The 25,620-nt window shown below is 35.3% G+C and overlaps 1 long non-coding RNA gene across 1 annotated transcript in view; it reads right to left on the bottom strand.

The window, feature by feature from the left end:
* Positions 1-6,910: 6,910 nt before the first annotated feature.
* Positions 6,911-25,620, bottom strand: part of LOC140531731 (uncharacterized) — a 43,587-nt gene continuing 24,877 nt past the window's right edge. The window contains exon 6 of the long non-coding RNA XR_011976413.1: positions 6,911-7,158. This is a non-coding gene — a long non-coding RNA (uncharacterized lncRNA). The remainder of the gene's footprint in view (positions 7,159-25,620) is intronic.

A 25,620-nucleotide genomic window follows, 5' to 3' on the forward strand; every position in this document is an offset into this window, starting at 1 on the left:
CTCACCTCCCCTCTTTATCCCTCCACTAATAAGTCTTTTGCTTGCCTCTTTTACGAGAGATAATTTGCCCCATTCCATTTCTCCCTTTCTCCTCCCAATATATTTCTCTCTCACTGCTTGATTTCATTTTTTTTAAGATATGATCCCATCCTCTTCAATTCACTCTGTGCACTCTGTCTCTATGTGTGTGCCCATGTGTGTGTGCATGTGTGTGCGTGTAATCCCACCCAGTACCCAGATACTGAAAAGTTTCAAGAGTTACAAATATTGTCTTTCCATGTAGGAATGTAAACAGTTCAAATTTAGTAAGTCCCTTATGACGTCTCTTTGCTGTTCACCTTTTCATGCTTCTCTTCATTCTTGTGTTTGAAAGTCAAATTTTCTTTTCAGCTCTGGTCTTTTTATCAAGAATGCTTGAAAGTCCTCTATTTCATTGAAAGACCAATTTTTCCCCTGAAGTATTATATTCAGTTTTGCTGGGTAGGTGATTCTTGATTTTAGTCCTAGTTCCTTTGACTTCTGGAATATCCTGTTCCACACCCTTCGATCCCTTAATGTAGAAGCTGCTAGATCTTGTGTTATCCTGATTGTACTTCCACAGTACTTGAATTGTTTCTTTCTAGCTGCTTGTAATATTTTCTCCTTGACCTGGAAACTCTGGAATTTGGCCACAATGTTCCTAGAAGTTTCTCTTTTTGGATCTCTTTCAGGCAGTGTTCTGTGGATTCCTTGAATATTTATTTTGCCCTCTGGTTCTAGAATCTCAGGGCAGTTTTCCTTGATAATTTCATGAAAGATGATGTCTAGGCTCTTGTTTTGATCATGGCTTTCAGGTAGGCCCATAATTTTTAAATTGTCTCTCCTGGATCTATTTTCCAGGTTATTTGTTTTTCCAATGAGATATTTCACATTTTCTTCCATTTTTTCATTCTTTTGGTTTGGTTTTGTGATTTCTTGGTTTCTCATAAAGTCATTAGCCTCCATCTGTTCCATTCTAATTTTGAAAGAACTATTTTCTTCAGTGAGCTTTTGAATCTCCTTTTCCATTTGGCTAATTCTGCTTTTGAAAGCATTCTTCTCCTCATTGGCTTTTTGAACCTCTTTTGCCAATTGAGTTAACCTATTTTTCAAGGTGTTATTTTCTTGAGCATTTTTTTGGGTCTCCTTTAGCAGGGTGCTGCCCTGCTGTTCATGCTTTGACTGCATGTCTCTCATTTCTCTTCCCAGCTTTTCCTCCACCTCTCTAACTTGATTTTCAAAATTCTTTTTGAGCTCTTCCATGGCCTGAGCCCATTGAGTGGGCTGGGATACAGAGGCCTTGAATTCTGCATCTTTGCCTGATGGTAAGCATTGTTCTGCCTCATCAGAAAGGAAGGGAGGAAATGCCTGTTCACCAAGAAAGTAGCCTTCTATAGTCTTATTTCTTTTCCCTTTTCTGGGCATTTTCCCAGCCAGTGACTTGACCTCTGAATATTCTCCTCACACTCACCTCGCCTCCTGATCCTCCCAGCCAGCAATTGGGGTCTGAGATTGAAATGCTGCTTCCCAGCCTCAGGGCTCTGGGCGGGGGCAGGGCTGCTCTTCAGTGTGAGATTAAGTTCAGGTACTCAGGTCAGGGCAGGGCTGACTCACAGGCTCAGTTCCCTCAGGGGGTTTATACAGAGACCTTCAACAATGGATCCAGGCTCCTGCCTGCTTGGGGAGCCCTGGTCTGCCGCTATCTCACCTGCTGTCTCCCGAGTGGGCCTGAGTTATGGGGGCACCCCACTCCCCTCTTGATCTGCCAAAAATACCCTCTCACTGATCCCTGTCACCTGTGGGTGGAGGGACCCGTGTGACCGCTGGAGATCCCATCCCTGAAGCCCGCTCAGATCTGCTCTTCTCTGTGCCGCGGCCGTGGCAGGGCTGGGCTGGGCTGGGCTGGGCTCCGCGTCCGCAGTGCGACTGACCTTTTGCGAGAGGTTTGCAGGTCCCTCTGGAACAGAAATCTCCTTTGCTCCACTGTTCTGTGGCCTCTACTGTTCCAGAATTTGCTGTGAGTTCCTTTTTACAGATATTCTATGGGTTGTGGGTTCGGAGCTATGTGTATGTGTGTCTTTCTACTCCACCATCTTGGCTCCTCCCCGATAATTTTATTTTTGATATATTTTTATGTTTTGCATATTAGCTATTTTACCAAAGAAAACACAAAAAATATATAATAAAAATAAACACGGAAAAAATACTTCACCAACAATGCTTTAGCGTTCCAATTTTCACACATCTTCTCCGTTTGTTATTTTCCTTTTTTTGCCATATTAGCAAATCTGATAAGTGTGAGGTAGTACCTTAGAGTTGTTCTAATTTTTATTTCCCTAATGAAGTGATTTAGACTATTTTTTTCATATGACTATAAATAGTTCTAATGTCTTTATTTGAAAACTATCTCTTCATATGTTTGACCATTTATCAGCTGGGGGATGACTTGTATTCTTATAAATTTGACTCACTTCTTTATATATTTTAGAAATGAGACCTTCTTTAGTAACACTGGCAAAAAAAAAAAAATGTTTCCTGCCTTTCTTCTTCCCTCCTAATCTTGGTTGCATTGGCTTTTTTGTGCAATAACTTTTCACTTTAATGTAATCAAGATTATCTGTTTTGCATTTCATAATGTTCTCAATCTCTCGTTTGGTCATAAATTCTCCCCTTTTACCTAGATCAGACAGGCACACTACTTCTTGCTCTTCCAATTTGCTTATGATATTGTCCTTTTTGCCTAAATCGTGTATCCATTTTTATCTTATCTTAGTCTTGGTCTGTGCCTAGTTTCTCCTACTTTTTTTCCAGTTTTCATAACAGCTTTTGTCAAATAGTGAGTTCTTTTCCCAGAAGTTGGAGTTTTGGGATTTATCAAACAGTAGATTACTATAGTCATCGACTACTGTGTATTGTGTATATAACCTCTTCTACAGGTCAATCACTATATTTCTTAAGCAATACCAAATAATTCTCATGATTGTCACTTTATATTATAGTTTTAGATTTAATTTGGTGAGACTGCCTTCCTTTACATTTTTTTCATTAATTTCCTTGACCTTTTGTTCTTCCATATGAATTAGTGCTTATCCTTTCTTATAACACAATAGATTCCCATCACAATCATATACCATGACTCATTCAGTCATCCCCAGTTGATGGGCATCTCCTCAATTGTGCCTCGGTTTCCAACTATTTGCAGCCATAAAAGTGCTACTATAAATATTTTAGAACAAATATGTCCTTTTCCCTTTTTCTTTATTTTTTTTTTTTTAGATATAGACCTAATAGTGGTATGCTGGGTCAAAGAGTATGTGTAGTATTATAGACATTTGAGCATACTTCCAAATTGCCCCCCAGAATGACTGAACTAGTTCCCAACTCTACCAATAATACATTAGTGTCTCAAGTTTTCCACATCCCCTTCAGCATTTGTCATTTTTCTGTTTTAATCATATTAGCCAATCTGGTAAGAATAAGGTAATAACCAAGCATTGTTTACATTTTCATTTCTCTAATCAGAAATTCTTTAGAACATTTTTTTTAATGTAACTATTGAACGCTTTGATGTTTTTCTTCTGAAAACCTGTCCATATTTTTTACCATTTATCAATTGGGGAATGACTCTTATTTTAATAAAGTTGTCTCAGTTCCCCCTATATTTACAAAATGAGGACTTTTATCGAGAAACTTACTGCTATTAACTTATTTTTTCCATTATCCTATTTAACTTCTAAATTTTAGTGCATTAGTATTCTTTTTGCAAAAGCTTTTTAATGTCAACTAATTAAAGTCATTTTTTTCTTCCTGTAATCCTTTCTATTTGTTGTTTGGTCATAAACTCTTCTTTTGTTCACATATATGACAGGTACATTTTTCCATAGTCTCCTAATTTAGTTATGATATTACCTTTTATGTCTAAATTATTTATTCATTTGGGTCTTATCTTGGAAATGTTTGTCTATGCATAGTTTCTGCCAAACTTCTTTTCAGTTTTCCAATTATTTTTTGTCAGATCATGAGTTTATACTTCAAAAGCTTGAATCTTTGAGTTTCTCAAATCTTAAATTACTGTGATGATTTTCTACCATACATTGTTTATATATTCTATTTCTCTAAATTACCACTCTAATTCTCAGCCAGTACCACATTACTTTGTAATATCATTTGAAATCTGAAACTGCTAAACCACCTTCATTCATATTATTTTTTATTTATGCCCTTCATGTACTTGACCTTATGTTCTTCCAGAAGAAGTTTGTAAGTATTTTTTCTTCCTTTGCAAAATAATTAAGTGACACTTTGATTGGTATGACACTGAATAATCAGTTAGCTATAAACATTTTCCCCTAAGTACATGTGTGGTTGTATTCCACAAATTTTGCTTGTTGTCTCATTGTTATCATTCTCATTGTGGAAGTAATGAATTGTTTCAATTATTTGACTGAAGTCATTCTTTAGGGTTAGAATATTTAATTTGCAATGAAATTTTAATCTATTCTTTGGTGGTCTTTTATTAACTGTAATATTATTAGTTTATGACCTGAAAAGGGTGTAGCTAGCATTTCTGCTTTTCTGCATTTGGTTTTGAGCTTCTTAAGCCCTAACACATAGTCAAATTTTTTGAAGGCGCCAAGTATAGCTGAGAAAAAGGTACAGTTCTTCCATACTCATTCAGTTTTCTCTAGAGGTCTATCATATATAAATTTTCTGAGAATCTGCTTATCTTCTTTGCTTTTTTTCTTATTTATTTTAAGGTTAGATTTATCTAGTGTTGGGAGGGGAAATTTAAGTTCTCCTACTAATTTTACTATTTCCTTCTGTAATACATTTACCCTTTCCTTTAAACATTTGGATGCTATACCATTTAGTTCATATATATTAGTAATGACATTGCTTCATTGCCTGTGCTTCCTTTTAGCAAAATGTAGTACTTATCCATTTCAATTAGGTCAGTTTTTGCTTTTATTTTTTCTGAAATCATGATTGCTGCTCCTTCCTTTTTAGATTCAGCTAAGGCATATTAGATTATGTTCCAGGTCTTCAGCTTAGCTCTGTGTATATCTCTCTGTTTTTCAAGTATGTTTCTTGTAAGGAACATATTGGATTCTGGTTTCTAAAGCATTCTGCTGTCCACTTCCATTTCACTGGAGTTTATTCTATTCCCATGCATAGAACTGTGAATTTCACTCCATCCTATTTTCTTCTGTTTATCATACTCTCTTTTTAACCTCTACATCCTCTAAAATCTCTTTTGCTTCTGATTACTGCCCTCTTTTATCTGACTTCTCTTTTATGAATCTCTCTTTCCTTATTCCCTTCTCTACTTCCCTGTTGAGTAAGACAGATATATATTATTAATTATGGATTTATGTTTTTTTCCTTTTTAAACTAGTCAAGTGTTTAGTAGGCTTCAAGTTTTTCCCCTCCCATTTTCCCTTCAATATACAAGCTCTTCCTTGTGCCTCACTTATATATGAGATAATTTTTCTAATTATACTTCTCCCTTCCCCCTTCTTGCAGAGCATCTCTCTTTTTCACCTACCTTTTTTTTATATCATCATAATATAATTGGTTCACTCCCATATCCTCTTTCTATGTTGAATTCTTCTAACCATGATAAAGTTCTCAGAAGATACAAGCATCATCTCCTTCTGTAGAAATATAAATAGTTTAATCTTATTTATTTCCTTATGACTTCTATTTCATGTTTGCCTTTTTATATTTCTCTAACTCTTTATGTTTGAGTATTAAATTGAAAGTTTTAAGAAATTGTTTTCTTTAGTGAACTTTTATATCTTTTTTTTTTCTGATTTGGCCAATTCTATTTGTAAAGTGTCATTTTCTTCAGTATTTCTTGTGCCTCTATTATGGAACTGTTAATTGTCTTTTTAAAATTTCCTTCCTTTGTTTTCACTTTTTACTTATTTTTCCTCTACACTCTGATTTTGAAAATCCTTTTGTTCAGCTCCTTTAGGAATTCTTGCTGGGTTTGTGTCCAATTCACATTTTCCTTTGAGGATTGTTTGTAGCTGTTTTGACTTCACTGTGTTCTGAGTTTGCCTTGAACTTCCCAGTGACCATAGTAGCTTTTTATAATCAGATTTTGTTGTTGTTGTTGTTGTTGTTTTGGCATCATCAGTTTTTTAGTTATTTAGAATTTAGTTTGATTTTATTACATTTTGTTAGTCATTCTTTATATTATTCTTCTGGTTCTGCTTTTTTTTGCCCATCAGAAATCCCTACATAGATTGACATAATAATCTAAATCCCATATGTTGTGGTGGTGGAGTCCGGGAAGACTTAGGTTAAAATTTTCCCTTGGAATGTTTACTACTTGAGATCATGAGTAAGTTAGCTCAACATTTCAAATCTTAGCTTACTCATCCATAAAATGAGGAGTGGGAATTAATGATTTCAAAGTTCCTTTCCAAATCTAGAGCTCTGATCTTATTTTAGAGAAGTTTTGGACATTCTCTATCTGCCAGCACATAAATTAGACAATCTCTTTGCATATTGTTGATTACATCTCCCCTTCCATATGCTAGGGGTACTCTCAAGGGACATTGGGATTTACCTATTGCTATCAGGTTGATTCCCCTTTCCAGTAACTTCTCTCCAATATCAGTCATCCAGTACTAGTTAATATCTTCTCAGTGTAATTGATAACATTAATGAGTGAATTATATATTTTACCCTTTGACTCCTCAGAATCAAGTAACACATTGGAATCACTTTTACAAAGGGATGTAAACCTTAGCATATAGCAAAAATCTAAATAGAAAACACCCTCTCTGAACCAGAAACCAGGGAAGAAGAAAGTCAGACTTACAGTGATTACTTCAAAGCATTTATTCAGTAAGCTAACTTCTAAATTCAGAGTAGTCACTGGACAAGTCACCCCCAAGTTATAGGACATGGCATTTCAGGTCCCAGGTGAATCCATTGTTGAACTGGCTCCAGCTCCTCAGCACTGTGCTTCTCCCCAGGCTTGGCTAACAACTGACTCTTGATATTGATTTTGCTTCATATACCTCCAGTGGCTCTTCTAACCATTTGAAACTTACAAGGTTTTAGGTTTAGTCTGTAACATCTTCAGCACTGATTCACCTAAAGTCAAAGTATCTGATTGCTTACCATCTGAGGGAGAAGTAAGAGGGAAGAAAGAAAAGATAGAATTTAGAACTTAAAACTTAAAAAAAAAAATTTTGAAAATGTTTTTATGTATAATAAGGGAAAATAAAATATGTATTATTGCAAAGAGAAAAATGAATCAGAATAGAGGAAGAAAAGTAGACAGCGATTAAATACATGGCTTCATGTTTTCTGGGGTGGAGGACAGTAGGCCTCTGAGACAATATTTCTCTCTCTACCAGAGGCATAGAGTAGTCTTTGCTTTGATCATTAAGTGTGTGTGGGGAGCTGTGGGGCAAGGGTGAGTTTCCCTCTTACTATCATTTGTATTTGTATTTTATTCTTTTATATGCACAGTTCTAGTTTTGTAACCAGTTAGATTTTCTGGCAATACACAGTAATACAATCAGAAATATTCATGAAATCACTAATCAGAATCCTCCATTCTGCTTTTGTAAAAGGCCCATGCGGGTAGAAACATAAGGCCTCCTAAGCTTTCTGAAGGGACTAGGCACCACTATTGTCAAGTATATTCACTATAATAATTTCTCCTTGTAAAATGATAATCCATTATATTTGAAAGAAAAAAAAATCATTGCTTATTTTTAACATTCTTTTAAAAAAACCAAGTTCTAAGTTCTTTCTCTCCTTCCAATCTTTCCCCACCCACTGAAAAAGCAAGCACCACCATATCAATTATAGAAGTGAAATGATGCAACAGATATTTCCATGTTAGTCATGCTGCAAAGCACACTAAATAAATACAGAGAAAACAATTATACTTTAATTTATATGCAAAGTTCACCAGTTCCTTATCTGGAGGTGGATAGTGTTGTTTTTTTTTTTAATTTAAATTTATTTATTTAAGTTTTCTACATTCATTTCCACAAAATTTGGGATTCAAAATTTTCTCCCCATTTCTCCCCTCCCCCCACCCCAAAATGCCGAGCATTCTAATTACCCTTATCAACAATCTGCCCTCTCTTCTAACATCCCTCCCTTCCCTTATCCCCATCTTCTCTGTTGTCCTGTAGGTCAAGATAACTTTCTATACCCCATAACCTGTATTTCTTATTTCCTAGTTGCAAGAACAGTACTCAACAGTTGTTCTTAAAACTTTGAGTTTGAACTTCTCTTCCTCTTTCCATCTCCACTCATTCCCTTTGAAAAGGCAAGCAATTCAATATAAGCCACATCTGTGTAATTTTGCAAATGATGTCCATAGTAGTCGTGTTGTGTAAGACTAGCTATATTTCCCTCCATCTTATCGTGCCCCCCATTTCTTCTACTCTTTCTTTTGATCCTGTACCTCCCCAAGAGTGTTGACTTCAAATTGTTCCCTCCTCCCACTGCCCTCCCTTCTATCATCCCCCTCACCCTGCTTATCCCCTTCTCCCCCACTCTCCTGTATTGTAAGATAGGTTTTCATACCAAAATGAGTGTGCATTTTATTCCTTCCTTTAGTAGAATGTGATGAGAGTAAACTTCATGTTTTTCTCTCACCTCCCCTCTTTATTCCTCCACTAATAAGTCTTTTGCTTGCCTCTTTTACGAGAGATAATTTGCCCCATTCCCTTTCTCCCTTTCTCCTCCCAATATATTTCTCTCTCACTGCTTGATTTCATTTTTTTAAGATATGATCACATCCTCTTCAATTCACTCTGTGCACTCTGTCTCTATGTGTGTGTCCATGTGTGTGTGCATGTGTGTGCGTGTAATCCCACCCAGTACCCAGATACTGAAAAGTTTCAAGAGTTGCAAATATTATCTTTCCATGTAGGAATGTAAACAGTTCAACTTTAGTAAGTCCCTTATGACGTCTCTCTGCTGTTCACCTTTTCGTGCTTCTCTTCATTCTTGTGTTTGAAAGTCAAATTTTCTTTTCAGCTCTGGTCTTTTTATCAAGAATGCTTGAAAGTCCTCTATTTCATTGAAAGACCAATTTTTCCCCTGAAGTATTATACTCAGTTTTGCTGGGTAGGTGATTCTTGATTTTAGTCCTAGTTCCTTTGACTTCTGGAATATCCTATTCCATGCCCTTCAATCCCTTAATGTGGAAGCTGCTAGGTCTTGTGTTATCCTGATTGTATTTCCACAATACTTGAATTGTTTCTTTCTAGCTGCTTGCAATATTTTCTCCTTGACCTGGGAACTCTGGAATTTGGCCACAATGTTTCTAGGAGTTTCTCTTTTTGGATCTCTTTCAGGCGGTGATCTGTGGATTCCTTGAATATTTATTTTGCCCTCTGGTCCTAGAATCTCAGGGCAGTTTTCCTTGATAATTTCATGAAAGATGATGTCTAGGCTCTTGTTTTGATCATGGCTTTCAGGTCGGCCCATAATTTTTAAATTGTCTCTCCTGGATCTATTCTCCAGGTCATTTGTTTTTCCAATGAGATATTTCACATTATCTTCCATTTTTTCATTCTTTTGGTTTGGTTTTTGATTTCTTGGTTTCTCATGAAGTCATTAGCCTCCATCTGTTCCATTCTAATTTTGAAAGAACTATTTTCTTCAGTGAGCTTTTGAATCTCCTTTTCCATTTGGCTAATTCTGCTTTTGAAAGCATTCTTCTCCTCATTGGCATTTTTAACCTCTTTTGCCAATTGAGTTAGCTTATTTTTCAAGGTGTTATTTTCTTCAGCATTTTTTGGGGTCTCCTTTAGCAGGGAGCTGATCTGCTTTTCATGCTTTTCTTTCATCTCTCTCATTTCTCTTCCCAGTTTTTCCTTCACCTCTCTAACTTGATTTTCAGCTATTCCATGGCCTGAGCCCATTGGGTGGGCTGGGATACAGAAGCCTTGACTTCTGTGTTTTTCCCTGGTGGGAAGCATTGTTCTTCCTCATCAGAAAGGAAGGGAGGAAATGCCTGTTCACCAAGAAAGTAACCTTCTATAGTGTTATTATTTTTCCCTTTTCTAGGCATTTTCCTGGCCAGTGACTTGACTTCTGAGTGTCCTCTCCACCCCCACCTCGCCTCCTGATCCTCCCAGCCAGCACTTGGGGTCTGAGATTCAAATGCTGCTTTCCAGCCTCAGGGCTTTGGGCGGGGGCAGGGCTGCTGTTCAGTGTGAGATTAAGTTCAGGTGCTCAGGTCAGGGCAGAGCTGCCTCATGGGCTCACTTCCCTCAGGGGGTTTATGCAGAGACCTTCAACAATGGATCAAGGGTCCTGCCTGCTTGGGGAGCCCTGGTCTGCTCCTGCCTCCACTGCTGCCTCCCGAGGGGGGCTGAGTTATGGGGGCACCCCACTACCCTCTCAACCCACCAAAGAGACCCTCTCACCAATCCTTGTCACCTGTGGGTGGAGGGACCCATGCAGCTGCTGAAGATTCTGTCCCTGAAACCTGGTCGGACCTGCTCCTTTCAGCGCTGTGCCACTGAGGCAGGGTTGGGCTCTGCTCCGTGTCCGGGGTGCAAGGGACCTTTTGAGAGAAGTTTTGAGGCTCTCTGGAGCAGAAATCTCGTCCACTCCATTCTGTGGTTTCTGCTTGCCAGTGGTTCTTTTTTTTACAGGTATTTTATGGGCAGTGGGTTCGGAGGTAGTGTATGTGCGTCTTTCTACTCCGCCATCTTGGCTCTGCTGCCCCAAGTAGGAACATTGTTAGAGGGTTTCCCCCTTCAGTTTCATATTTATTGTGTTATATTTCATGTTTATATGATTAAATGAGATATTTGATCATGATTTCTTTTTCAGATTCCTTCCTGTTATGAATATAACAATAATTTGTCTCAGCAAATTAATTTTGGCTATGGTGTTTTAATTTTATCAATATTTAATAGTGAGGCTAGTCTATAAACATAATTCTCTGCTTTGTCACTCCTGGTATGTATATCAAGATAATTTTTTTTCCACAGATAAATAATTTGATAAAGTCCTTTCTGTTTAACTTTTTGAAAACTCTTTTTTGCATTATAGGTATTAAGTATCTTTACAAGGTTTGGTAGAATTCCTTGTATTCCATCTGACCTCTGACCTTTATTTTTATTTTGCTTGTCCAGGTTTATCTATGGTTGATTCAATTTCTTTTTGAGAGTTTTTATGTCTTAAAGTCTCAGTTTTATGTTTTATAAATTTGTGTGTTTTATAGACATGTCAATCATATTAAATTCTCTGTTTTTCAAATATAGAATTACATATACTGGTTTCTGCCGATGCCTTTATTTTGGTCCTATTTGTTAGAATTATTATTATTAACTATGACTTCTATTTTTCTTTAACTAGTCAGCTAAGGAGTATCACTTCTATAAATATTTAAAATATATTTTATTTTTCACATTTTAGACAATTTTAAAATAATTTAATTCTCCTCAAATTTTAAATTTTTCTTTACCTTTCAGACAGAATTGTAAGATGGATAGAACACTGAACTTCTAATCACAAAATCATAGATTTAAAGCTTACTATTTAACCAAACTTGGTCTTCTGAACAGATTTGACTGGCAAGAAACCTGTAAAAGGACCTCACTGGGTGATTTAAAAAGCACTTTCCTAACACCATCCTTCTGAAAAAAGATACCATACTTTCATCCCTCCCTTATTGGTAAGGAAACTGAGGTTCACTGTTTCATCTGTTAGACAGTTATTATATATGATAAATATTAAAGGATTTTTTTGGTATTATCAAATAAAGATTAAATCCAGTTATTGCCAATAGAAAAATAACAACTGTCAACAATATACTGTTATTACAGCTTCTTAATCTGGATCATGTGTATTTTTTAATACTTTGATAGCTATATTTTAATACAATTGCTTTACTTTTTAATGTATTTATTTCATGCAATTTTTTTTTTCAGAGAAGGGTTTCATAGGCTTCAATAGACTATGAACTGGATACATGAAGCAAAAATAAAATTTGAGAACCCCTGTTCTACTCTGATAATACTGGCTTTATATCTTCTCCTGGACACAAAGAATTAAAGTGCATTTGTGATAGGATAATACCCTTGTTTCAGTGTGTCAAATATCTGAGTTATTTTTCCTGTCATAGAGATGAACCCAAGTTCTGAAATTAAATTAAGTTTATATTTGAATTTAGAGCCAAATGATACCAAGACATTGTCTGTCATATTAAGGGGGCCATAGGGCAATATTTTCTTTGTGAATTCACCCTCTCATAGAAAAACAACATTTCCACTCGATAAACCTGGAGTGTCTTTTATCCTCTTCTCCAGTTAGTACTTTGGCTTACAATTACTGCCATATTTTCTGAGTGAGTTCAGTAGATCTGACAGGAACCATGTCTGCAGTCAGCCTATATCTACTCATTGTTGTATCAGTAGACAGTGTTATCATTACGGAAAGGAAATCATTCTTTTATCTTGGCACAGATAAAATGCTTCACTGTTCTGTTATTGCAAGTCAAAGTTCTTCTGTTTTCTCCTTAGTCAATGTAAGTGGCAGTTGCTATCTACCAGGTAAAAAAGTTTATTTCATTATTACTAACAACATTACATGGCTTAGTGTGTTAATATTGATGGTCCTTTTGTAGTCTTCTGTTACCAGTGTCAGAGCTTGAAACAAAGTTCTAGAAAGGATTCATTAGATTTAATTTTTTTTTTTTGAAAAATCTTGCCTAGAGAAATAATTAGGACTTCCCATTGGTAACAAAATAAATGTTCAAACTTCTTAGAAACTTTCTCACTTTGACAGATAAGGGCAACAATCTGACACTTAAGCCTGATAGAATTTTTAAATGATACAATTGACTGTATATTGCTTATTTTTCTCTAATTGTTATGGATATAAATTGACAGCTTCATGGAAACCAAATTCAGTCTCCATCAAGTAAAAACTATACACAAAGAAAATAGCATTTCTAGTAAATAACAATTAACAAAGTCAACCAATTCATTTCAATTCAACTAAATGGATTTTTATAAAATGAAATTATCCCCTTTATTAAAAAGCTTATTTTAGGGATGGTCAATAGAAAATATATGTGTTAAGCAAAAAAATTACCTTTTTATTCTTTGTGAGTGGGGGGGGAGGAGATGAAAGAGAAGTATCAGGAGAAACCTACTGTAGAAATGCAACACAATTACATATGCATTTTCCAAAGTGATTTCCAAACTGCAATCCTTTCCTTTCTTTAGATGAAAATGATTAAACATTGGGATTGATTCCCATACAATAAGAAGGATTTCATATGAAACTCTGATAATTACAAACCTTTTGAGGTTTCCTCTCTTCTAGGTAAGGAGAATCAAGAATTCTAATAAAGATCACTTAACATGTAAACAAATGTAGTCAATCTGGGAGCATGACATAGGATTTGAAATAGAAATCATGTTTTGTTAATATTAGAAGTAGAATTTAATGCTGTAGAGAGGGAACCTATGGATGTAATTAAAAATCATCAGCATTAATTTTAAAAAGATTCTTCCTCAAAAACCACAGTACAATTTTAGAAAAAAGAAAGCAAAAGTAGTTCTACAGACAATGGAATTAGGAGGAAATTTTCGCTTGTAGGTAGAAAACTGGTTTGGAGACAAGAAAAACAATTAAACAAAAATGGACATTTTCCTCAAAAGAGGAAATTAACAGTGCAAGTCTCTTTGCCAAAGCTGAGATTATTATTATTTAAACATTATTTCCAGTGATCCTTAAGACAGAACACATAGTGAAATCCCCTCATTTCCAGAGTGAATCATTGTCTTCTGAGCAGTAAAAGAACAGGTTAATAGAAAAAGTTCCCAATGCCATGTGAATGGTCAAGGAAAAAGTAATGAATTTAGGAAATAAAAAAGTGATGGACTTTCATGTCTAAATTATCCCCTGGAAAGGACATCTAAGGATCACTAGTATATCAAAATAGCCTATTGCTCCCACGTATATATAATAATGATTGAACACTCTAAATTTACTCACGATCCCTTAAATGTACAAATCAAATGGCTTTTTCTCAATCTTATTCTTCTTGATATTTCTTGATCTTTTGACACTGCTGATTACCTTTTTCTCCATGATAATGCCCTCTAGTCTCACTAGGGTTTCAGAATATGACTCTCTCTTGTTCATCCTTCTACGTATCAAACCATTTTTTCTTAGTTTCCTTTACTACATCCTCATTCCAGTCATACCCTCTAATTGCAGAGGACCCATAGGATTCTGTCTTAGGTGTTCTCACTGTCTTTCTCTATTCTACTTCACTTGATAATCTGATTATTCTCATATCCACCCATCTTGTCCTAACTTTTCTCCTGAATCTGAATCTCACTTTTCCATTTACCTTATAAATCTTGAACTGGATGTCCAATAGACATTTTAAACACAATGTGTACAAAAGTTAGTCATCTTTTGCCCAAACCCTCCCATCCTTCTAACAAATAAATGTTGTTTTCAAAGGCAACAACATCATCTCAGTCCCAAAGTGCAGGTCAAACCAAGTCATGCCCCTACTCAATAAACCTAAGTGACTCCCTATTTCTTTTCCAGGATCAAATGTGAAATCCTCTATTTTGTTTCAAAGTCTTTATGAACAATCTCTCTTTCACCTTTCCAAGCTTTTCCCATATTACTATCTATCACACATATTTTGATCCGGTGACACTGAAATCCTTACCATTTCCCAAACAAGACACTATATCTCTTGGCTTTTCTCTATATCTAGAATGTTCCCACCTCCTCATCTCTACTTATTGGCTTCCCTCACTTCCTGAAATTCCCAACTTAAATCACACCTTTTAACACTTGTCTTGTATATAGTTTATTTGAATATATTTGTTTGCTTAGATTGTTAGATTCCCTGGTGGCAGGGACTGTCTTTTGCTTCTATTTTTAAAAGTAATCTGGTACAATGAGGTGTAGTAAAAGCAGGGACTTCCCTTGGTTTCCCCCAAGGCCCTCCAAATACCTGTAAAAATTACTGTCAACAAATTCTAGAGCTACAGAACCCACAAAATAATAGAGTAAAGCAAATGCCCAGCCCAAGACAACCTGGAAGGGCAACAAGAAGCATCTTTCACACCCAGCAGGGAGCAGAACACAGTCCAGTGTGGGCAGCACCAGCATAGATGGGCCAGAGCAGACCTCAGGGGACTGAATCGTTGGCAGCTGTGGTAGTTTCCTGACTTCTCAACACACAAATGCCAAAAAGGTCAATGGGAAAACTGTGTGGAACTTGAGTGAAAGAGGAGGGCATGACCTGGCCAAGTCCAACCCCAATCCCAGGGCAGCAGGGGTGATGGCAGTGGTAGCCAGCAGTGGCAACAGCAGCAACAGAAGCAGCAGTGGTAGAGGCTGCTTCTGGAACTCTGGGCCCACAAATGATGGGAGATCTAGTGGCTGATACATAATCCATGAAAAGCCCCTACATCAAAAGCCTCCAAGAGAAATATGAATTGGTCATAGGTCATGGAAGAACTAAAAAAAGATTTTGAAGCTCAAATAAAAGAAGTAGAGGAAAAACTGGGAGGACAAATTATATTGATTCAAGAAAATCATGAAAATCAAGTCAGCAGGTTGCAAAAGGGGAGCCAAAATATACTGAAGAAAGCAAAACTTTAAAAATAGACTAACCCAAATAGCAAAAGAAGTCCAAGAGCCAATGAGAAGAAGAATCATTTAAAAGCAGAATTGACCAGATGGAAAAGGAGGTCAAAAAACACACTGAAGAAAATAATTCCTTCAAAATTAGAATGAAGCAAATGGAAGCTAATGACGTTATGAAAAATCAAGAAATTATTAAATAGAACCAAAAGATTGAAAAAAATAGAAAACAATGTGAAATATCTCATTGGAAAAAAAAGAAACACTGACTTAGAAAACAGAGCCAGGGGAGATAATTTAAAAATTATTAGACTACCTGAAAGCCATGATAAAAAATAAGTCTAGGCATCATCTTTCAAGAAATAATCAAGGAAATCTACTCTGATATTATAGAAGCAGAGGGTAAAATAGAAGTGGAAAGAATCCACTGATCACCTCCTGAAACAAATTCCAAGAGGAAAACTACTAGGAATATTGTAGTCAATTTCAGAGCTCTCAGATCAAGGAGAAAATATTGCAAGCAGCCAGAAAAAGACAATTAAAATATTATGGAAATACAATTAGGATGACAGAAGATCTAGTCAGTTCTACATTAAGGGATCGAAGGGCATGAAATATCATATTCCAGAGATCAGAGGACCTAGGATTAAAACCAAGAATCCCCTACCTAGAAAAACTGAGTATAATTCTTCAGGGGAAAAAAATGGAACTTCAACGAAATAGAAGACTTTCAAGCATTCTTGAAGAAAAGACCAGAGCTGAGTAAAAAAATTGACTTTCAAATACAAGACTCAAGAGAAGCATGAAAAGGTAAACAGAAAAGAGAAATCGTAAGAGACTTATTAAAATTGAACTGTTTACATTTCTAAATGAAAAGATGATATTTGTAACTCATGAAACCTTTCTCAATATTAGGGTGATTGGAGGAAATAGATAGATGAACAGACAGACAGACAGACAAACAGATGGATTGATAGATAGATAGATAGATAGATAGATAGATAGATAGATAGATAGATAGATAGATAGATAGATAGATAGATAGATAGATAGAAATTACAGGGTGAGTTGAATATGAAGGGATGATATCTAGAAAATGAAATTAAGGGATGACAGAATATATTGGGAGAAAGGGAAAAGGAGAGATAAAATGAGGTAAATTATCTCACATAAAAGATGCAAGAAAAAGGTTTTGCAATGGAAGGGAAGGGTGTGAGGTGAGAGGGAATGAGTGAACTTTACTCTCATCAAATTTGTCTTGGGGAGGGAATAATATACACACTCAATTGGGCATCTTACCTTACAGGAAAGAAGGGGGGGAAGGGGATAAGGGTGGAGGATAATAGAAAGGAGGGCAGGTTGGGGAAAGGGGTAGTCAGAAGCAAACATTTTGGAAAAGGGACAGGGTCAAAGGAGAAAATAGAATAATTGTGGGGGAGATAAGATGGATGGAAATATAGTTGCTCTTTCACAACATGACTATTATGGAAGTGTTTTACATAACTACACATGTATAACATATATTGAATTACTTGACTTTTCAATGGAAGAGGGTAGGGAGGGAAGAAGGAAGAGAATTTGGAACTCAATATTATGAAAACAAATGTTAAAAATTGTTTGTACGTGCACCTTTGAAATAAGATATACAGGCTATGGGGTACAAAAATCTATTTTGCCCTTCAAGAAAGTAAATGGGATAAGAGTGGGGGAATGCTAAAAGTGAGAGTAGACAGGGGGAAGGGATAATCAACATTCATGCCATCCTGGGGTTGGGGGAGATGAAAGATGAGGAGAAAATATGGATCTCGAAAGCTTGTGGAAATGAAAGTTGAAAACCAAAAATAAATAAATTCAAGTCTTAAAAAAAATTGTCTGCCACACTTAGCACATTACCTGAAACACAGTAGATTTTTTAATAAACATGGATTGGGTGATTGACAATAAAATAGTATCATTCCAATAACATTCAAGTTCCTGGAGGGAAGAAGCTGTTAACATTTTATTTTTCTTTCTAATCCCAGCATATGCCACATTAACATTTATTGAACTGAATTGAAAAATAGTAAAGGATCAGTTTGGGAATGTATAATAGAGCACTAGCACTAGCCTTGGACTTAGAAAATCTGAATTAAAATTTGGCCTCAGATACTTAGTAGCAAGGTGACCTTGTAAAAGTCACTTAGCCTCTGCCTATCTTAGTTTCCTCATCTATAAAATACAAATAGTAATTCTTACATTCCAGAGTTGTGGTGAAGATCAAATAAGAAAATATTTCTAAAGCCCTTTGAAAACATTAAAGTTTCATGTTGTGCTATTTATTTTTCAGTATTATCCCTAAGGTTCTATCTGGCTCTAAGCCTTTTAAAGATATTAGCATGTATACATCTTGGCTGTTATTGTTAAGTCATTTTTTAATTTTGTCCAGCTCTCTGTGATTCTGTTTAGGGTTTTCTTGGCAGAGACACGTGAGTAGTTTGCCATTTCCTTGTCCAGCTCATTTTACATATAAGGAATTGAGACAGAGTTAAGTGACCTGCCTAGGATTACACAGCTAATAAGTATATGAAGACAGATTTGAACTCTCAAAGATGAGTCTCCTGACGCTAGGCCCAGCATTCTATCTACAACATTTCCTAGCTCCCATACATCTAGGTAAGTAATGACTAAAAGAGGATAAAATTATCATCTATAAAATCATGAAATACATATGCAACAAAAGATGCTCTTGTCCTCCCTGTCTAAAGGCAAAATAAGCTATACACTTATCCCCCGCACAAGTTCTCTGGTACTCTTAATGAAATTTGATGTATACCTAAGCTCTCTGTCAACGGCTCTAGTCCTTACTGGTGTTTGCTCAGTGATAGGGGAGTGGTCTTCTGTATCCCAGTTCCATTTAACTACAAACCATCAGAATGTCTTATAAACAGAAATATTTATTACAAAAAGTATAAACACAAATATAAAACTTCCCCAACACAAGGGAGACAACACCCTACCCCCTACCTCATATACATATCCTTTTTACCACCTCAGTATCTGGGGAGAAGAAGGGAATTAGAGTCAGATGATCGGTTCAATTCTTATAAAGTAGAGTTCAAGATCCTTCTGCATAACCTCATCTGGCTCAAATCCTGGGGAATCTGACTTGCTTAGACTTAATTGCTAGGCTAGCTGCCTGAAATATCCGCCCTCCAATGCTGACTCCAAGGTCACCAGGACTCCATCTCCCAGGTCCAGTGGTACCTTAAACTGAGGAGGAAAAATAACATAGAACCTAATACCCCAGGGACCATTTCTCTGGGGCAAGATTAAAACAAAAAAATGAGGAGTGAGGGCAATGCCCTTCCCCCTTCAACAATTCAGTTCATGAGTGAGTGATCTGGGATCTTTGCCCCCTGGAAGCAGTAGGAAAGAGCAGCAGGGGAGTAGAGTAGAAACGAGAAAGTGACTAGTTCAGTCTTGCCAGTTTTCATGCTGCAGGTAGCCAATCAAAGGATGCTACACAGACCCAAGTTGTAGGAGATGACAGGACACAGAGGCCTCCATCTTAAGCAAACTCATTCCACAGGCCTTTCAGGTTTCCTCCATATTATCAAACTAAGCATGGCCAGAAAAACCTAGGGTTACATATAGTTTGAGTAAACAAATATTTCACCAAGTCATGGAAGGTTGAATGTTTTTAAAGGAGAGTCCTTGAGGTTTTAAGATAGTAGCTCTGAGATCCATAATTTTAAAAAGCATTGCTTTAAAGTCCTAATGGTAAGCTTACAGAATGTAAATAAAGCAATATAAGATGGAAATATAAACTCTAAGAAGGATCAGGTTATATGTTATCCAGGGGCCACTACACAAGCTCTAAGCTTACATGGAAGCAAATTCAGTGTTGAGGGTCTGAGAGAATTGTCCAACATTGCTAATGACCCACATTTGTCATTAAATTATAGTATAACATTTTTGATAACAGAGCTCAGGCATACTCCCAATTCTAATGCTATATTTACTGAAATTTAGGTTGGAACAAAATAACCCAGTAAATTGACTTGAAAACATAAAATAGCATCAGTCCACCAGACTAGCTTATCTACATGTGTGAGCTAAAGAACTGTGATCATGAAGCTTGAGATTCTCATTTATCAGTTTTCCAAAGAGCCATAATAAATTGAGTCAAAAATGTCTTAAAGTTCATCATCCATCCTGATTTATACCTTCAGCCTTTCAAAAAGAAAGATGACTGTTTTTCCATTAAAGCAATTAATGATCAATTACTTTTTTCTAATTTTTTAGAGTAGTCTTGAGATGAGTAAAGGACATTTGGTAGTTGTATTCACATACCCTAGTTCTGGTATGTGTCTTAGCATGGAGATGATTCTCAAGTGTTTTTATATTTCTACAATCACTTTAAATTTGATTTCTCCTTCAATCTCTTAAAATTGAGCTTTCATCATAAATTATAGAAATTTTAACGATTGATATGGATTATTCTTATGTCTTGGACTTTTTAGAAATTATTATTTTTTGTTTACTTTATAGTCATAATAGCTAAATCTTTTGTGATTCTGACTCACTCTCTGTTATTAGCTTCTTTAATACTTCTTGCACTATTTTACTTTTTAATGATGAAGCTCTGTTTGGATTATGATATTCTTGGAACTTTTCATTTTGAGGTTTCTTTCAAGAAGATATTTATACATTATTTCTATTTTTACGTTATGGCTCTGACAAAGTTAGGAAATTCTCTGTGATGATTTGTTTATATATAACATCCAGACTTTTTTTTTCTGTCGTTTTTAAGAATTTTGTATTTTGGACTTTTAATTATTCTAATCTTTTGCAAAGGATGTCTCCTTGTTCTCTTTTCTACGTTAATTGTTTTTAATAGTAGAAACCTAACATCATATTCTATTATTTTTCAAAATTTTGTTTTAATATTACATGTTGGTTGATGGATTTACTAACTTCTGTTTAGTCCCTTCTAATTTTATTTTTTTAAATTTACTTCTATTTATTGCATTGAGTATTTCAAAATTACATAGCTTGTTCAAATTATTTTTCTAAGATAGAATCACTTAAATATTTTATTTCCTCTATGATCACTCTGGGCAATTTACTTTTTTTTGTAAATGTTTTTCTTTTTATTTTACTTAGAGTGTCAGTTTTACTGACGTATAATTGGACAAAATAACTGCTAATAATTGCTTGAATTTCACCTTCATTGATGGTACATTCACTCTTCATTTTTAATGCTAGTAATTTCTTTCTTAAGCAAATTAACCAATATTTTATATCTTATTGATATTTTCTTAAAACTAACTCCTACTTTTACTTATTAGTTCAAAAGTTTTCTTATTTTCAATTTTATTAATCTGAACTTTCATTTTTGAAGTTCATTTATGGTGTTTAATTTGTGGATGTTAATGTTTCTTTTTTCTAGTTTCTTCAGTTCCATGCCTGATTCATTGATCTGTCCTTTCCCTCTTTTATCTATCTATCCATCTATCTATCTATCTATCTATCTATCTATCTATCTATCTATCTATCTATCTATCTATCTATCTATCTATCTATCTACCTGTCTGTCTGTCTGTTTATCTGTCTGTCTATCTGTCTATCTATCTGTCTGTCTATCTATCTATCTATCTATCTATCTATCTATCTATCTATCTATCTATCTATCTATTACAGAGATACAAATTCCCCCATAATTATTACTGTTGGCTGCCTCACACAGATTTTGGCATGTTGTCTCATTGTTATCATTCTCTTTGATGAAATAATTGATTAGCTCTGTGATTTCATTTTTGACTGACATTCTTTAGGATTAGGTTACTTAGCTTCAAATTCTTAATCTATGCTTCCTTGACCCTTTATTAAATATATTGTATCACAGTATAGTTTATAAAGGATACATTTAGTATTTCTGCTTTTCTGCATTAGGTTGTAAGCCCTTTAATGCCCTAAAGCAGACAATTTTGTGAAGGTGTCATGCAAAGGAGAGAAAAAGGTTTCTATTCCCATTCAGTTCCTCTCTCCAAGTTCTATCATATCTAGCTATTTTAACATTCTATTCATTTCATTGACTTCTTTTTTTTTTTTGTTCTTTGCTCATTTTCCCATCTTATTTCTTGATTTGGATCTTTATATCAATGTTGGATTCTGTTCCCTGTATGGATGTCCATGGAGGGCACTGCCATAAGCTTCATATTTTTTGCACTACTGCTTTCAAAACTATTCCTAGGTGTTTGGAAGTTTTTAGTTCTTCAAATTTGGTATGATTTGGGGAAATTATCTGCACTGTGGTCCTTATACTAGAAGGGCCCCTGATCCCTTTGACATAGTCTCTCATCTCATGGAATTGAAAAATGATGCTGTTCCTCAGGGCTTCTACTCTCTCGACCAAAAGTACTCCTCACTGCCCTTGAATTATTACCCAGAAGTCGGTATAGGCAACAGAATTGTCAAAAAGCATTTGATCTTACATCCATTACCTGCGCAGCGGTACCCTATCATCTCTTTTTGGCCCATTGACAGATCACCTTATCTTCTCTGCCCTGGGAGATCCTAAATGTACTGCTGCTTCTCTTGCCACCATCTAGTCTCCCCATTGATATTTCACCCACAAAAGCTCTGGGCCAACTTCCTCCCTCAAGTCACAGATCTCTCTTCTTCACCTCCTAAATTGACTTGATCTTTAAAAAAAAAATCTCACTCTGACCTTTTCTGGACTCTGCCACTCCAGAATATTATTTGAAGTGCTATTATAAACTCATTTGGGGGAAATGCTGGAAAGGCTCAGAGAAGTGCTTTTTTCTACTCCACCACCTGGAATAATCCTTCCCCCATACCCATTCTACTTTTCTGGAAGTCTGTTACATAGGTAAAGTTTTCAGCTCTTGTGATAATTTGTGAACTCATCTTACAAGTCTTTCCTTTATAACACACTTGCTTTCCTGTTAACTCCTATAAGCCTTGATTTCAATTTTCAAATTATTTTTAATATCTTAAAATATTATTCATTCATTTCTTCTGAGTTCTTGATGAATTTTTATCCTAGATGTATTTCTTGAAGCTTTGCTTATAGATGGCTTTGGAATTGTTGTTACTGTGTGTTTTATGCTTCTAGAGTATCATGATGAATCTTTACCAATTGATTAATTTTGTATGTTTTATTTACTCATTCATTCCTCCAGACCAATGATCTAAATTTAGACTTTGTTTTAGGACCAGGTCCTCTGCACATCTGGAAGAAATGTCGAGGTTTTTTTTTTTTTTTTTCCTTTTCTTATTGCCATACCCCACACACCCCTTGAATGCTGCTTTTACTTTCTACTGGTATTGAGTTCACTGTTCTTTGAAGATCTCAAGGGAAATTAAAACTTCTAGTGTGCACAGAATGGTCTGACTTAGGGTGAAGTCTGATCCTTGCCCTACTAGTTGGAGTTTTGAAAGCCCCTTAATCTGTTTTGAGTTTGAGTGGCAAAACTGTAGTCTTGCCCACAGTTGGTGTTCCAACTGTCTATTGCTAGTTATGGGTCCTTCCCCCTATCTTGAAACTTATTTCGGTTATGAAGAATAGAATTACTTTTTTCCCCTTTGAATTGAATTCCTGCCTACTAAACTGTGATTCTTAGATTAAGATAGAGTTCAGTCAGGGACCTCCTTGTTCAGTGGACAGAGCCATACAGCTGCTGAGTTTATTTGCAAAAGACAGACTCAATCTTGTGACCAATAATTATCTTAGCATAAAATAACAGGTATTCTGCCTACATGTACAAGTAGACTGTTAACTACACATTGGCTCTGTGAACAAGTTCTTCTATTGGAATGATCAAGCTGTTAGTCCACTCTCATTCCTGTTTTCTGTACAGTCTCTTTTCCCCACTTGTTCTATGACTGCTCCTTGGCTTGATATACAATAGGAGGGTCAAATTGTGTCTCCAACTATACCAACACTCTAATTGTCTCCATTCTGTCCTAGGATATACTTTTTAAAAAATATGAATTATTATGATTTTTCCTTAGATTTCCTGAATTTAGCTTGATCTAGTGCTTTCTTATTGTCTTTGATAGATTTGTTGTTAGGGAGAGTAGGACTTTAATGTTTACTTGTAATCAGCCATCCTTTGTGGTCTTCTCTGGAGAATGTAATTATTCAAAGTGATTTTCTAAGATCTTTGCAAATAGAAGCATAGCTAGAATATACACAGAGAACATTTTGGGAAGGCCAAATGTCTAGATTTTCAGAAAGTATAAGAGAATAGTGTCAATATACTAACTGTCTATACTGTTTTCCTTATTGATTTCTTCATCCTGTCATTGTCTTCCTTTATCCTATCATTGCCACCACTGCTGGACCAGGGCCTAATCACCTCATTCTTGGATTATTACAATAGTTTCATGTTCTATGTCCATGACTCAAATGTCTCCTCGCAACAGTACACCTTCATCTTCCTTAAGTGTAGGTCTGAACATTGCACACCCTATTCAATAAACTTTAATGCCGCCAATGTCCTCCAAGATTAATATTAAAGATATAGATAGATGTACATATATATATTATAGATAGATAGATAGAAATATCTTTACAAACGATGATATACTATATAAAGATTAGTTTTCTTGTTATTACTGTTTCTATGAGGAGGGGAAATATACTAGAGGTTCCCAATGTCTTAGTACAGTTTTAAACCATTAAAACTTAAAACTAAAGTAAAATTTTTGGAACGGATTTTATCTGAAGAATTTTGCAAAATGAAAAGTGTTATATAAGTGTTAGCTTTGTTGCTGATGATTTTTAATTATTATTATTAATATTAATCTGAATCTGGCCTCAGACATATACTAGCTGTATAACCCTGGATAAGTAACAACCCTCTTTGATTCAATAATAAATGTAAATGTAACCTGAGCTGGAGAAGAAAATGGCAAACCACTCTAGTATCTTTGCCAAGAAAACTCCAAATGGTGTCACAAAGAGTTGGACATAACTACATACAACTGAACAAAAGCAATAGCAACAATGATGTATATATGCATATAAGATAGATATATGTATGTATAGAGGCATATACAGAAATATACATATCTGCCTATGAACACATTTAATCATCTTATTATCAGTCTTCTAAAACTAGCTTTCAAACAATACACCAAGAATACAAAGTCACTTCCATCCCATGATAAAGTAGGTTTTAAGGAATTAGTATAGCAGTACTATTAGTTTTAGGTTATTTTCTTCTTCTGTCACTTCAAATAAATGATTTTTGTTTTGTATTGATTTCATTCAAAAGAGGTGGAAATGGCCAAAAAAAAAAAAAAAGACTGTGATCCAAGTTGGATAGATTGATCTTGATCAATCAACAAGCATCATTACCATCAACAAATATTTATGAAGTCCTGATGTCAGGATAAGCAGTGCCTCCCTTATGGATATTTATGAACATTATTTTTATGTAAGCTTTGCAAAGTATCTACAATTCCAAGCTTAGAAACATGAAAGTATAATTAAAATGCATCACTAAAGACAAGAAACAGACAAATGAATTTTATAATTTATATTCTTTAAACATTTATAGGCATGCTAAAATGAACAAAGAGATATCACTCAAAATTAATCATTATCACCTTCGATGTAACTTTTTATGCTACTTTTGAAAAAAATCCCTCTAACTAATCACATGCTGTAAATTATTCAAAGCTAATTATAATTCACCACAAGGTGATGTCTTAACTTCTAGGACTGAATTTTTTTTTTTAAGAGGTTTAAAGGAGAATATTTTAAGCTAATGAAAAATTATTCAGAAATCATTATTTATAGTGAAATTGAAGTGACAAATAATTCAAACATAATGATACATACTTATGACTCCAAGTTTTGAGGACTGGACATATGATTTCATTGAACTATGGAATTCACAGGTGATGAAACTCCTCTGTCAATGTAGAATGGTATCTTTTCTGAAATTTATAGCTTTATGA

This window comes from Notamacropus eugenii, chromosome 3 (assembly GCF_028372415.1).
Source record: "Notamacropus eugenii isolate mMacEug1 chromosome 3, mMacEug1.pri_v2, whole genome shotgun sequence".
NCBI classification, from domain to species: domain Eukaryota; kingdom Metazoa; phylum Chordata; class Mammalia; order Diprotodontia; family Macropodidae; genus Notamacropus; species Notamacropus eugenii.